Source organism: Littorina saxatilis, linkage group LG3 (genome assembly GCF_037325665.1).
Source record: "Littorina saxatilis isolate snail1 linkage group LG3, US_GU_Lsax_2.0, whole genome shotgun sequence".
In the NCBI taxonomy this organism is placed as follows: domain Eukaryota; kingdom Metazoa; phylum Mollusca; class Gastropoda; order Littorinimorpha; family Littorinidae; genus Littorina; species Littorina saxatilis.
Genome location: NC_090247.1, coordinates 69,260,525 through 69,275,768, shown reverse-complemented (window position 1 = coordinate 69,275,768; position 15,244 = coordinate 69,260,525). Strand labels below are relative to the sequence as shown.

The 15,244-nt window shown below is 40.5% G+C and overlaps 2 long non-coding RNA genes across 2 annotated transcripts in view; one reads left to right on the top strand and one right to left on the bottom strand.

Annotated features, from left to right (window-relative positions):
* The window catches only part of LOC138961036 (uncharacterized), a 67,391-nt gene extending 56,018 nt beyond the window's left edge, over positions 1-11,373 (top strand). Inside the window, exon 3 of the long non-coding RNA XR_011454132.1 lies at positions 9,815-11,373. This is a non-coding gene — a long non-coding RNA (uncharacterized lncRNA). The remainder of the gene's footprint in view (positions 1-9,814) is intronic.
* Positions 11,374-12,052: 679 nt separating this feature from the next.
* The window catches only part of LOC138961035 (uncharacterized), a 23,790-nt gene continuing 20,598 nt past the window's right edge, over positions 12,053-15,244 (bottom strand). Inside the window, exon 3 of the long non-coding RNA XR_011454130.1 lies at positions 12,053-12,338. This is a non-coding gene — a long non-coding RNA (uncharacterized lncRNA). The remainder of the gene's footprint in view (positions 12,339-15,244) is intronic.

Below are 15,244 nucleotides of genomic sequence, written 5' to 3'. Positions count from 1 at the left end.
TAAACCACAACCAAAATTTAGGGACTTAATCAAATAACGAAGCGAGTTGAACCCCTTAACAGATACAAAGAACAAAGCTACAAATTGTAAGACATGAAACGACACAACAACAAATTTATGTCGACAAAATTTACAAGACAATTTTAAAAATAGCACACACGGAAACAGAAAGTTAACATCCTTTACGATTTCGACAACAATCTGTGCAAGGCAGTTTCAGGACAATCAAAAAACGAAGCGAGTTGGAAGACCAAACCCACAAACTGTGAGATATAAAATCAAAAAACGAAGCGAGTTGGAAGACCAAAGCCACAAACTGTGAGATATAAAACGACACAAGAAAATATTTACAAGACAATTTTACAAAGAGCACACACGGAAAAGGAAAGTTAAAATCCTTTACGATTTCGACAACAATCTGTGCAAGGCAGTTTGAGGAGACCTTCACGATTTTGACACAATTCACAGTTTAAAACAAAAAGAAAGAGAATGCAGCACACGGGGGGAAAAGTGTTTGAGCTAACAGTTGTTTGATATGAAAAACAAAAAAAAGTTGAAGTCCTGAAGTCCCTGTTTACGATTTTAGACAATCTGTGATTCATTCGCACACACACACACAAGTGTTGCGTTTGCTACGAATGTGTTTGTTTTTTTCTCTCTCTCTCTCCCTAAACATGTGATTGTTGATGAGAGAAAAGAAAAATCGGAACATACGTTTCCGTTGGTGTGGAAAAGGAACTGGAAATATTATTATTATTCTGTTTCCCTTGTGATACACGCACCAGTATAGTGTTGATACCTTTTGAAAGTGTTACTATCACTAAAATGAAGAACGGGCAATCTCTCATTCTCTGATGAATGCATTGCCACTAAAATTGCACAATGAATGGTGGTAACAATTCCGAGCCAAAAGTTGTAAGATGTGATGTACAAAACTAAACAATAAAAGTTTAGTCGTAGGAGCTCTCTGTCTCTCTGTCTCTCTCTCTCTGTCTCTCTCTGTCTCTCTCTCTCTGTCTCTCTCTATTTCATTCTCTTTCTCTGAGCAATGTGCACTAAACAAGAGAAGTTGACCATTACTACGATTTAGACAATCTGTGATTCACACAAGGGAGAAAAAGATCGGGGGACGATTCTTTCTTTTAAAAGAACTATCCAGTTTCTGATCGACTGAAATATAGAACGAAGGGGGAATATCATTTTTTTCTCTCTGTTGTACGGTAGGCGCGCAGCAGTAGCGTTGATAAAATCAGAATACACGGCAGCGCATACCTTGCCTCATTACTTTTAACAACACCAGCTGGCACCTGCGCTACCGCGGATCTAATCTCCTGAGTGGACCTGCGAACACGCTGTTATTACACCCGGTCAGCGAGCTGGATACCAAAGATCGAGCTTATACGAGCTTATACGGAATCCGAAGTAGGGATACACTCTTTGCCAAATAAGATCGTCAGGGTGTCGTAAAGCCGCAAACGGCGAAGCCCCAAACAGCAGCAGTATCACCAGGCGCTGACAGAGAAGCCAAGAATGATTACCCTCAACGGCCTGGCAACTCACGAAGCCGCTGTTAGTTGGGGAACATTTTATCTCTATTATATCAAAGCCTGCCTGCGACGGGCTGGGCCGCAGTTTAGCAGACGATGCATGGCTGCTTGTTTATTTCTCCATGGCAACAAACTCCGTTGGAACGAGAACTCGGTTTAGAGTAATATTAAAGTTTAACATTGAATTAATTATACGCTCATATTTAAGAGGAGCGTGTTGGGAGACAAAATTAAACAGTCGAAAATATGTTACTTCCGTGATCAACTTGAACTTTAGTCCAGAAGTGAACCCAGGCTAGTCAGTGTCGGCCGGCTAGAGATTACAAAAATAATTTGTTTCCACATCAGCTTGAAAGCTGCTAAAGTGGTCGTGTATTTAACATTGTTGGCCCATTAAAAGTTTAAAGTAAGAACTTTACTTTCAGAAAATCAGTACAGGGCGCGGCCGATGGAAAATACGTGCGTCATAACGTTTTAGAAATGTCCCAATTACAAAGGGAAGGTCAAGCCGTAGTTGAATGCCGCAAGCCGGCGCGGATGTAAACAAACTCTCACTGCGCCAAATTCAAAACACGAGAAATGGAGAATGCTTCCCACAAAATTAAACTTACAGAGAAAGCATAATAATTTGGAGACCACTGACTAAGTTTAAACGAAATATAAACAAACAAAAGTTCTCAGTACATCTCGTCTGTCGCTTGCAGTCTTGTGATGATCTTTTATAAATGAGCGCTTCGGTGGTGTGTCAAGTTTATCATCGTCTCAAAGTAAAATAACAAGAATAATGGAATCATCAACAAATCAAAAATGTACAGTTAAATTGTCGTTGAGAAACTGGTTATTACATCTTGTGCTCAGTTTCTCTGCAACAAGCAAAGACAGTGGCCGTGCATGTTGACTCGCTCATCGTTATAAAACTCAGTCACAGTGTACACTTTTAAGATTACAACGAAAAGGCCTCAGCAAAGCGCTGTACAGTGCTTCTATGCTATTTCTGCCAGCTGGGCTGAGTAGCCCAGGTGCGGGCCAGTCATTAATCTCCCAGCAGCGGGTCAAATTCGACAGCTGCGGTTTTCCAAGCTGGCTGGACACTTAGAGGATTTGGTGGCGGCCTTATATGCTGATACTAACTCTGCCATTTTTTGAGTCTGTGGGGGAAACACACTGCGTCAGTGTTTTTCATAGATAAAATAATATTCCCAGTTGCAACGCTCTTGATCTCATCGCATATCAGTCTAGTGAACACAGTTTACATAGACACCAAACACTCCTGGAGAAATGTGAGCGTGATTTGTTGTTGATGAGAGAAAAGAAAGAGAACATACGTTTCCGTTGGTGTGGAAAAGGAACTGGAAATATTATTATTATTCTGTTTTCCTTGTGGCACGCACCAGTAGTGTTGATACCTTTTGAAAGTGTTACCATGACTAAAAAAAAACTAAAAAAAAACGGGCAATCTCTCATTCTCTGAGTAATACATTATCACTAAAATTGCACAATGAATAGTAACAATTCCGAGCCAAAATTTGTGAGATCCAAAACTAAACAACAAAAGTTGAGTCGTAGGAGCTATGACGAGATAGTTTCAGAACACTCTTTTTTGAGTGGTTGCGTTTAATACGAATTTTTTTTCTCTCTCTCCGCCCCAAGCATCTAATTGTTGCACTCAGCACCACCAGCAGCGTTGATAAACCAGAATGTGTGTCTGTGGTTGGAAAGAAAAATAAAAAAGAGAGCAAGAGCGATTCTTAGAGCGAGAGAACATGTCCCCGTTTTTAAGTTGTGGCTTGGAAAGGAAAATGAGAGAAAATAAAGAGTGGCGAGAATTTGTTGGGACGGGGCTGGTGATATTGTTTCTGTGGTGAGAGCGATTCTCAGAGCGAGAGAACATGTCCCCGTTTTAAGTTGTGGTTCGGAAAGGAAAATGGGAGAAAATAAAGAGTGGCGAGAATTTGTTGGGACCGGGCTGGTGGTATTATTTCTGTGGTGAGAGCGATTCTCAGAGCGAGAGAACATGTCCCCGTTTTAAGCTGTGGCTTGTTCGGAAAGGAAAATGGGAGAAAATAAAGAGTGGAGAGAATTTGTTGGGACGGGGCTGGTGATATTGTTTCTGTGGTGAGAGCGATTCTCAGAGCGAGAGAACATGTCCCCGTTTTAAGCTGTGGCTTGTTCGGAAAGGAAAATGGGAGAAAATAAAGAGTGGAGAGAATTTGTTGGGACAGGGCTGGTGGTATTGTTTCTGTGGTGAGAGCGATTCTCAGAGCGAGAGAATATGTCCCCGTTTTAAGCTGTGGCTTGTTCGGAAAGGAAAATGGGAGAAAATAAAGAGTGGAGAGAATTTGTTGGGACAGGGCTGGTGGTATTGTTTCTGTGGTGAGAGCGATTCTCAGAGCGAGAGAACATGTCCCCGTTTTAAGCTGTGGCTTGTTCGGAAAGGAAAATGGGAGAAAATAAAGAGTGGAGAGAATTTGTTGGGACGGGGCTGGTGGTATCAACTGGCGCGGCGAATGTTTCTGCCAAGCAAGCCGGCAACGACGAGCTGAATAGCGTTGATTTTAATCTCTCTCTCTCTCTCTCTCTCTCTCTCTCTCTCTCTCTCTCTCTCTCTCTCTCTCTCTCTCTCTCTCTCTCTTCATTATTTCTATGTACACGGTCGCGCATAGCTTGGTTATTTACTTTTAACAACACCAGCTGTGCTTACCACCTATTTAATCTCCTGAGGCGATCTGCGAGCGGGGAGCACGCTTTTATTTCGCGATACCCCAGCCGTCAGCGGACAACACGCGGCTCCTAATTAATAAAGTCGCTGCGTAGTACGGCACGCTCTCTCTCTGACCTCTCATTCTCTTTCTGAGTAAAAAAAAAAAATAAAATAAAATGTGTGTGAAGTAGTGTGTGGTTTTGGTGAGTTCCCGTTTTAAAAAGTGAACAAACGCAACAAATATGAAACGACGAATTTTTTAAAATGGGGTTTTAGTTCAAAGACAGAAACTCGAATAATTTGCACAAGCAACCTACTACAGAGAAAAAGAGGCTTGACGACGTATCCCTTCCCGGTCCTGGGATATCCTACTGCTTGGTTTAAACAGTTTTTATTCAGTTGCATAGATACAAAGCCGTAATTGAAAGTTGTAATTCGGGGAGAACAACGAGATAAACTTATAAATGTGCTCTTAGAAACAAACGAGTAATGTGGCGGACAATATTATAAATGCATGATATTTAAACAAATGAAAACAAGAACAACAACGTTAACTATAGCAACAGTGGTACAGAAATCTCACACACACACACACACACACACGATGACACACACACACCCACACACACATACACACACATACACACACATACACACACACACACACACACAAACACACACATAGAGGCACACACATAGAGACACAGAGGACAATCAGAGAGAGAGAGAGAGAGAGAGACAGAGAGAGAGAGAGAGAGAGAGAGAGAGAGAGAGAGAGAGAGAGAGATTGCATCCACAATAGATCAATTCGATGCTCTAATAGCAAAAGGACTAAACATATGGTATTAACAAAAACGTTTGCTGTCTAATATAAATTTCTGAATCTGATGAAACAGCGCTGCGTTTTCATCCAAGGACTTGTCACTAGTACCGTACACAGCAAGTTATTATTATCTGGTAGAGTATCAATAGTGGTTGCTCTAACATTCGTGTACAATGGACAGTCAAATAAAAAGTGTTCACAATTGCTTGTGTTTGTTGTTATTGTTTGCTATTATTTGTATTGTTTGTTGTTATTGTTTGTTAATATTTGTATTGTTTGTTAATATTTGTATTGTTTGTTGATATTTGTATTGTTTGTTGATATTTGTATTGTTTGTTGTTATAAACACAGTTAAAAATAACACCCCCAGTCCGATGAGGACTTACATTTTGAAAAACTTGGTTTCTTCTAGACATAAAAGTCACACTGTGAACCCCGTCATGTGTTAGCTCGAAAGAGCTTTTCCTCACTTAGCACTTCATTGAAGTCTACATGGAGGAAGACGTGTTGGGTTTTTAATATGGTGGGTATACTGCAATCTAAACACATAAAAAACAAATGAATTCCCCCCCCCCTTCAACACGCAGGGGGGTCTTTATCGGACGTGGGGTTATCATCTGAGAGATGATAGTCCGCTAAGGACTCAAATTTTAAAAACGTATTTTTGGTAGAAGATTTTCTTCTAGACATAAAAAGTCACGCTATAAACCCCGTCATGTCTTAGTTCGAAAGGACCTTTCCCCGCTTAAAACATCATTGTAGTCTACATGGAGGAAGCCGTGTGGGGGTTTCCACATGGCCAAATTCGATCTCAGGCAGTGTAGGGATACTGAAAATATAACAGGAGCATAGAGCAAAGAGTTTTCTACTTGGGCTATAACATATATATATATATATATATATATATATATCCCATGACCTCCCTTCTTTGTCTCTGTTACTTCAGTATGGGTATATATGTTGTATTTTTATAGCTCAATAAATACATCATGGACTCCAAAAAATATATGATAGTGCAGATTCCGATTTGGGCAAAGGACTACTTTCCTCCCGACCTTTGACCTCGCTCGCGCCGAACAATGTGACACATTTGTATGAAGTTCTAAAATCGTATTGCACGGCTCAGAAAACCATATCAGTTGCACGCAAAAATGAATCTCAGAACTGATCTGATGTATGAGATGCAATAAGCAAAAGTTTCTTTCATTATGAAAACAATGCAGGTCGAAAAAAACGAACATTCAACTTACAAGATAACCAGATGCTAGCGAACCAAAACAAAAACACGAGTACCCTCCCCTTGCATCGTTAGCAGACGACTTTTGAGAATCTGTCGGTAGTGTGTTTTGCCGGTGTGCGCCTTCAGCTATCAAACATCGGCTGTTTCACGTGTTTTGCGAGCAAGTCTACTCTTTTGCCTGGCTCTGCAGTAAGTCCACATATTTTTCCGTAATCCAGTCATATTCCTTCAAAATGCAATCAATCGGCGGTGACAGACGTGTCGGTCGCGTTTTCCTCTCACCCATACCAGTTTAAGTTCATCCATGCAAACACACTCGCAAAACACGTAGATACATTTCAAATAGGGAGCAAATGGTTAAATCTAAACCTACATATTTGTTCCCTAAGATTTGCTTCTCTGTCAATAAGCCTAATTACACACGTTCGAGAAAAACAACGTGGAATCAATTCTGAATCGAGTAAGCCAAATGGGTCCCAAACGCGTTTCGCCCGTTCTGCCGACCTGAAACGCAAAACAAAAGAATTGTGCGCTTCAACTAAATTAATTTCTATTCGACTTCATTACTTTCTTGCAACTTATGAACCTTTACTAAAAGCTTTTAAATGGTCTGAAAGTAGTGTTACCGCGTACTTATCGATGCACTCATTCGTTTTATTTTTTCAGCGACGGTCACTTAGTTTAAGGTTGCAAAAGGGCTAAGTCTCGCTGGCAACAGTTTTACCCTGCACAGATCGCAACAGTGCCGCTAGTAGTCTACACTTTGTGTTTGATGGTAGAATGGGATATACAGATTACAACACTCGTGGTTTTTTATATGGCTTGTATTTCAGTCAAGACCCAGCGGGAATATCAATCGAGAGACACTCGCCAAAGGCTCGTGTCTCCCGATGATATTCATCCGCTGGGTCTTGACTGAAATACAAGCCATATAAAAAACCACTCGTGTTGTAACCTATACATATATATATATATATATATATATATATATATATATATATATATATATATATATATATATATATATATATATATATATATATATATATATATATATGTATAGGTTACAACACGAGTGGTTTTTTTTTGGCTTGTATTTCAGTCAAGACCCAGCGGATGAATATCATCGGGAGACACGAGCCTTTGGCGAGTGTCTCTCGATTGATATTCCCGCTGGGTCTTGACTGAAATACAAGCCATATAAAAAACCACGAGTGTTGTAATCTGTATATCCCATTCTACCATCAAACACAAAGTGTAGACTACTAGCGGCACTGTTGCGATCTGTGCAGGGTAAAACTGTTGCCAGCGAGACTTAGCCCTTTTGCAACCTTAAACTAAGTGACCGTCGCTGAAAAAATAAAACGAATGAGTGCATCGATAAGTACGCGGTAACACTACTTTCAGACCATTTAAAAGCTTTTAGTAAAGGTTCATAAGTTGCAAGAAAGTAATGAAGTCGAATAGAAATTAATTTAGTTGAAGCGCACAATTCTTTTGTTTTGCGTTTCAGGTCGGCAGAACGGGCGAAACGCGTTTGGGACCCATTTGGCTTACTCGATTCAGAATTGATTCCACGTTGTTTTTCTCGAACGTGTGTAATTAGGCTTATTGACAGAGAAGCAAATCTTAGGGAACAAATATGTAGGTTTAGATTTAACCATTTGCTCCCTATTTGAAATGTATCTACGTGTTTTGCGAGTGTGTTTGCATGGATGAACTTAAACTGGTATGGGTGAGAGGAAAACGCGACCGACACGTCTGTCACCGCCGATTGATTGCATTTTGAAGGAATATGACTGGATTACGGAAAAATATGTGGACTTACTGCAGAGCCAGGCAAAAGAGTAGACTTGCTCGCAAAACACGTGAAACAGCCGATGTTTGATAGCTGAAGGCGCACACCGGCAAAACACACTACCGACAGATTCTCAAAAGTCGTCTGCTAACGATGCAAGGGGAGGGTACTCGTGTTTTTGTTTTGGTTCGCTAGCATCTGGTTATCTTGTAAGTTGAATGTTCGTTTTTTTCGACCTGCATTGTTTTCATAATGAAAGAAACTTTTGCTTATTGCATCTCATACATCAGATCAGTTCTGAGATTCATTTTTGCGTGCAACTGATATGGTTTTCTGAGCCGTGCAATACGATTTTAGAACTTCATACAAATGTGTCACATTGTTCGGCGCGAGCGAGGTCAAAGGTCGGGAGGAAAGTAGTCCTTTGCCCAAATCGGAATCTGCACTATCATATATTTTTTGGAGTCCATGATGTATTTATTGAGCTATAAAAATACAACATATATACCCATACTGAAGTAACAGAGACAAAGAAGGGAGGTCATGGGATATATATATATATATATATATATATACATTGGACCACCACCCCCCCCCCCCCTCAATTTGATAATCCCTCCCTTTTATTCTAGTTTTAAGACCTAAGTTTGTCCGTTTGTCTGTGCATAATTTCTGTAAATTTGCCTTCATTTTAAGACTGCCTCCTTTTAACGACCCGCTTTCTCAGATTGTTTGAGGTAATAACAAGTCGTGTAAGGCGAAAATACAACATTTAGTCAAGCTGTCGAACTCACAGAATGAAACTGAACGCAATGCAATTTTTCAGCAAGACCGTATACTCGTAGCATCGTCAGTCCACCGCTCATGGCAAAGGCAGTGAAATTGACAAGAAGAGCGGGGTAGTAGTTGCGCTGTTACGCTTTTCTGTACCTCTCTTTGTTTTAACTTTCTGAGCGTGTTTGTCATCCAAACATATCATATCTATATGTTTTTGGAATCAGGAACCGACAAGGAATAAGATGAAAGTGTTTTTAAATTGATTTCGACAATTTAATTTTAGTCATAATTTTTATATTTTTAATTTTCAGAGCTTGTTTTTAATCTAAATATAACATATTTATATGTTTTTGGAATCAGAAAATGATGAAGAATAAGATGAACGTAAATTTGGATCGTTTTAAAAAAAATTATTTTTTACAATTTTCAGATTTTTAATGACCAAAGTCATTAATTAATTTTTAAGCCACCAAGCTGAAATGCAATACCGAAGTCCGAGCTTCGTCGAAGATTGCTTTACACAAATTTCAATCAATTTTATTGAAAAATGAAGGTGTGACAGTGCCGCCTTAACTTTTACAAAAAGCCGGATATGACGTCATCAAAGGTACTTATCGAAAAAAGGAAAAAAAATTCCGTAGATATCATTCCCAGGAACTCTCATGTAAAATGTCATAAAGATCGGTCCAGTAGTTTGGTCTGAATCGCTCTACACACACACACGCACAGACAGACAGACACACACACACACACACACACACACACACACACACACACACACACACACACACACACACACACACATACACCACGACCCTCGTCTCGATTCCCCCTCTATGTTAAAACATTTAGTCAAAACTTGACTAAATGTAAAAAGGGGGTTCTATTGTATGTGTTCAAGTGTAAGACTTTGTGGTCTGTTTGACAGGTGCTGTTCTTCGGGACAAACTTCAGGTGTTTGAGTCATGCCTTGGTCCACGAGGGAAGTTCCGGAACGCGGCCTAGGAAAAGGCTTACTCAAGGTATGTTGCATTGTACTGCTCAAGCCATGCAAGCATTACAGAGGTCACCAAGTCGACTCATGCATCAGCTTCCATTTGCCTCAGGATGTTTGAAAGGCTGGTCGAAGCAACCTATGGGTGCAAACAGGAAGACAAAGCGAATGACCGACCGGTGCCAGTGTGTGAGGAGGAGAAGGATGTGATCAGGTATGTTGATGGGAGTGTGGTGAAGAAACTAAAAAAAAAAGTTTGGGGCCTCAAGAAAGGTGCATACAGAGACGAGAAACTGCGCTTTTTAGAAGCACTGAGGTTCAGTGAGCTGTCCGAAAGTGATTGTGGTTCTTCAACTGACATGACAACGGTGCTTAACCGAGGAGGACTGACATTTGTCAAAGACAACATTGTGCAAATGTTCCTTGACATGGAGGACATTTTTCGTCGGACTGTGGGTGTCGCTTGCTCTGCCAAAATGAAAGCTGATGACAAGGACTTTCTGCAACAGTGCCAAACCAATGATACAGTGCCTGTGCTTTTTTATGACACAGTTTATGCATTTGACATTTCTTTGAAAGTGCAAGAAGATGTTTTCGAAAATGCTGTCCTGCTTTTTTTTTTAAAGCCGAGTCCACCACAAGCTGAGGACAATGATGGACAAAGTGCAGCGCGGGTGGAAAGAGAAGAGCATGAAGAACAGGTTGCGTACCAGTGACACTAACATTAACAAGGTGTGAGACGGGCAAAGTTAGCTACATATGCAGTATGTCACACGCTTTCCTTCTTTGCCACTACTAAAGCAAACGTGTGCAAGATTGTATGTTACGCGCTTTGGAGCATGTGCAAGAACGGATTCAAACTCGAAATCGTCCCCCCAAAAACCCCAAAATGCACACACGACTTTTATTTCTCCTGCTGTTATCGTTTCTTTTCTTTACAAATTCTTCAACGCTCAGAATACTGAAAACGGCATCCCAGACGACAGTACTGTTTCCATACGCGAATTTAGCTGCCCTTGGAAAGTGGCTCGCTCAGGAGGCCTGTTAGTCTGACACTATAAGGACAGAGTTGTGAACATAGATGACAAAGATCCCGGAAAGAACAAACATTTCGCGGATGCAGACACAGAAAGACGTCATGAAGATTGCGATGCTTCAAAAGATACAGACTGTGACGATGACTGTGACGTCATTCACATATTCCGAGACGTCATTTATAGTTGTTCGGTCACTTTCGTCAAAAAGTAGATCTCTCCACAATGGCTGCTCCTGTGTTTAGGTTTATCAAGCGTGAGTACGCAAAACGTGTTTGTTCTCTCCTCTGTTGAAGCTGTGAGACATAATCGCCATTACGAGCTAGTCGTGTGACAGAGAGTTTTCTTGCACACTCGACTGCTGCTGTTTCACTCCGGCTAAAGCCGTCGTGAAACATCTACAGTCTCGTGTGCAAGAAAACTCTCTGTCACACGACTAGCTCGTAATAGCGGGTAATATCATATTATTAGTGCCAGTCCACGGATGCTCCCCCTTGTTTGTGTGTATGTTACATGTTGTGTGCAGGTTTGCATTTCAATCTGCATGAGGTGAGCGAGAGTGATTTTTAACTGTTGGTGCTCAGTGATTTACAAGCATGTTTTCTGTTGCTATGTAAATTCTCCTGTCTTGTGAAGAACACAGACACTTTGTAGTAAACATTTTTTTTTTTACAATAATCTCTCTTGGTGCTGGGTACAAATATTTTAAAAATTTTCAGGTTCATGTTATTCTCTAGTTTCACTTTTTGTTTTACGCTCGACACGTGTTTGAATCTGTATCTGTCTGCAACTGTGAGTAAGTCCACCTGAATCCAGCATACGAAAGAGAAAGCGTCAGTATTAGTCTGTACTTAAAAAAAAATTGTTATTGCTTGTATTTTTCTTCCGTTGTATTTTTTATGTCTTAAAAATGATTTAAAAAATGCTATGAAAATGTATTGTGTACCACAGTCAGAAGTAATTTATTACTTTTGGGAAGCATGAGTTCAGAGTGACAGTATAACAATTAATACACACACACACACACACACACACACACACACACACACACACACACACACACACACACACACACACAAACACACACACACACACACACACAGCCATAACATAAGCATCAAACACAAAAACACGTTCAAAGAGTTGAAATAGAATTTTTATTTCTGAATAAAATAATGTTTGAAGTGGCAGGTTAAAATAAACATATCATATGTTTGTTTCAGACCCACACCCATATACACACATTTCACATTTCAACCATTTGTCGGCCCCCTTTATCGACTAAGTTCCTTGTCGGACGTTGCAGCGCTCAAATGGGCAGGTCACGGGACAGAATCGGACCATTTTGGACTTGATCTCTTGCTGCCTGCACACACCACTGTATGAGAGTCTGCTGCAGCCCCGGGATATTAACGGTCTTGTATCTGAACATAAGAGGTGAAATCTTGTCAGTCAAAATGAAACAATAACTTACTGATTCGTTTTGAAAACAAATGCATATTCCGTTCTCCACGCGTAAATGGTCAACATGAATTAGTCTTGATTGACATTGGACACGAGCATCCGTCTACTTGGATAGAGACGAACAAAACCATATGATCTTAGAAACTATGGGAAGTGAGCACGCTAAGAGTCATGCTAAGAGTTATGCTAAGAGTCATGCTAAGAGTCATGTTAAGAGTCATGCTAAGAGTCATGCTAAGAGTCATGTTAAGAGTCATGCTAAGAGTCATGCTAAGAGTCATGTTAAGAGCCATGTTAAGAGTCACGCTAAGAGTCATGCTAAGAGTCACGCTAAGAGTCACGCTAAGAGTCACGCTAAGAGTCACGCTAAGAGTCATGCTAAGAGTCATGTTAAGAGTCATGCTAAGAGTCATGCTAAGAGTCATGCTAAGAGTCACGCTAAGAGTCATGCTAAGAGTCACGCTAAGAGTCACACTAAGAGTCATGCTAAGAGTCATGCTAAGAGTCGTGCTAAGAGTCATGCTAAGAGTCATGCTAAGAGTCATGTTAAAAGTCATGTTAAGAGTCACGCTAAGAGTCATGCTAAGAGTCACGCTAAGAGTCACGCTAAGAGTCATGCTAAGAGTCATGCTAAGAGTCGTGCTAAGAGTCATGCTAAGAGTCATGCTAAGAGTCATGCTAAGAGTCATGTTAAAAGTCATGTTAAGAGTCATGCTAAGAGTCACGCTAAGAGTCATGCTAAGAGTCACGCTAAGAGTCACGCTAAGAGTCATGCTAAGAGTCATGCTAAGAGTCGTGCTAAGAGTCATGCTAAGAGTCATGCTAAGAGTCACGCTAAGAGTCATGCTAAGAGTCATGCTAAGAGTCATGCGGAACCCGTCTCCTCGAGAAACCTGAGAAAATAACCAGCATTGAAATGAACAAGTGACTTTTATCCTCAAAATCACAGCCCGACGGCTTTCTGTGCAGAATGAGATTTGTTTTTCCTGGGCAAATGTCGGCACTTCCACCTGTGTCAATCTGCAACATTAAATTTGCCCTGTAAAGGCTTGGACAGATCTGTGGCATTTTACATGATTGTTGACATTGGAAAGAGGGCGCCTTGAAATGCTTTACTTTTGTCACTGACACATAGCAAGACTCACCACACGCTTCGTGCTGTTTCAATGAATGCAATGAGGGTTGAACACACACTTTACTAGCTCGTAATGCTCGTTCTTGAACAGAGTTGTTGCTACTTTTGCTTGAAGGGAAGATGAACAGTGTTTATGTCCCTCCTTGCACACACACACACACACAAACACACACACACACACACACACACACACACACACACATCTACATGAACACACACACACACACCCTCACACACACACCCTCACACACACACACACACCTACATAAACACACACACACACCCTCACACACACACACACACACACACACACATCTACATAAACACACACACACACCCTCACACACACACACACACACACACATCTACATAAACACACACACACCCTCTCACACACACACACACACACACACATATATATATATATATATATTTATATATATATAAACAACACAATAAAAAGTCCAAAACCAAGCCACAATGTCGCATCTTTTTAAATCCAAATGTTCGGCCCGCAGGCCTTCTTCAAGGTGCACAGACCAAGCGTCTATAGTTACAACACAACAATGGAACATCCGATCGTACGTCACATACAGACGTAAAGTTACATTCTTCAAAAATATGATTAGTATTTAGTCTCTACCAGCCCGCATGCCTTTTTGAATGTATCATAAATCAAGGGTCTATGGTTACAATTAAACACATTTATCAATAGAACATACATGTGTAGTATGTCACATGAAGACGTAATATTACTGTCATTATCTCAAGTTTACAGTCTTTGCTTGCACGCAAGCCTTCTTCAAATTAATTCTTCTTGTAATTAAGGTTGATAGAGACTAAAAAAGTGTCATGTTGATTTCCTGGAAGAAGATAATATTACGTCTTCGTATGACGTACTATTATATACGTTCATGTGTAACCATAGACACTTTGAAGAAGGCTTGCGTGCTAGCAAAGACTGTAAACTTGAGATAATGACAGTAATATTACGTCTTCATGTGACATACTACACATGTATGTTCTATTGATAAATGTGTTTAATTGTAACCATAGACCCTACTGAACAGATCCTTTCAAACTGATTATAAAGGTGCCAAATCATCCACTCGCAAAGTTGACATGGGAGTGCCACAGGGCTCAGTAATAGCACCACTGCTTTTTAGCATTATGCTGCATGACATATCGACAATTAAAACACATGGAGCCGAACTGACGTTTTATGCGGATGATATTGCTCTATGCAAAGAGTATCAAAACAAAACCTATAAAACAGAACACAAATTCTGTAAAGAGTGGCAAATAGCTATAGATAACATTGCGAACTATATGCGGGAGAATGGCTTCACTCTCTCTGCCGAGAAAACTGTATTCGTTGTCTTTACAAACCGAAAACTGGAAGATCGAGAAAAGATACAGTTCTCACTAGATAAATCTGTTGTCTCACCCAGTCAGCAGGTGAAATATCTGGGCGTACTTTTCACCTCAAATGGACTATGGACTGCTCACTTAAAGTATCTTTTAAGCAAAGCAAATAAGACCATCAACCTTCTTAAAATACTGGCTGCCCAACCATGGGCAAAGTGCCCAGTTATTCTAACAAACATCACCAGAGCTCTTATAAGATCAAGACTATCATATGGACAGGGGGCCTACTTCTCGTCGGCTCGAAAATGGCTTGATAAGCTACAGTCAGCGGAATGTCGTGCCCTTCGGCTTGCCCTCGGACAC